This window comes from Malurus melanocephalus, unplaced genomic scaffold (genome assembly GCF_030028575.1).
Source record: "Malurus melanocephalus ecotype Western Australia unplaced genomic scaffold, MMel_1.1 scaffold_502, whole genome shotgun sequence".
Lineage (NCBI taxonomy): Eukaryota > Metazoa > Chordata > Aves > Passeriformes > Maluridae > Malurus > Malurus melanocephalus.
This window is the reverse complement of record NW_026623734.1, coordinates 52,210-52,581: the sequence shown is the minus strand read 5'-3', so window position 1 is coordinate 52,581 and position 372 is coordinate 52,210.

Here is a 372-nt window from a genome sequence, read left to right as displayed (position 1 = left end):
GCCCCGCCCGGCGCGCTGGCGTCACCGCCCGCCCGCCGCCGGGAGTTGTAGTGACGCGCGGGGCGGGGGCTCGGCAAGCGGGGGTGCCGTGCTCGGGGTACCGCGCTGGGGGTGATGTGCTGGGGGTACCGCGCCGGGGGTACCGCGCCCGGGTCCCGCACTCGGAGCACCGCACTAGGGATGCCGCGAACGGGACCGGGGGTACCGCACTGCTGGTACCGCGCCCGAGTGCCGCACCGGGGGTACCGCGCTGCTGGTACCGCTCCGGGACAGCCCCGCTGCCGAGGAGGAGGGTCCTGCTCCCGCCGAGCGGCGAAGATAAAGTTTCCCCCGACTGGCGACATGGGTGACAAGGACACGCACGGTCTGTGT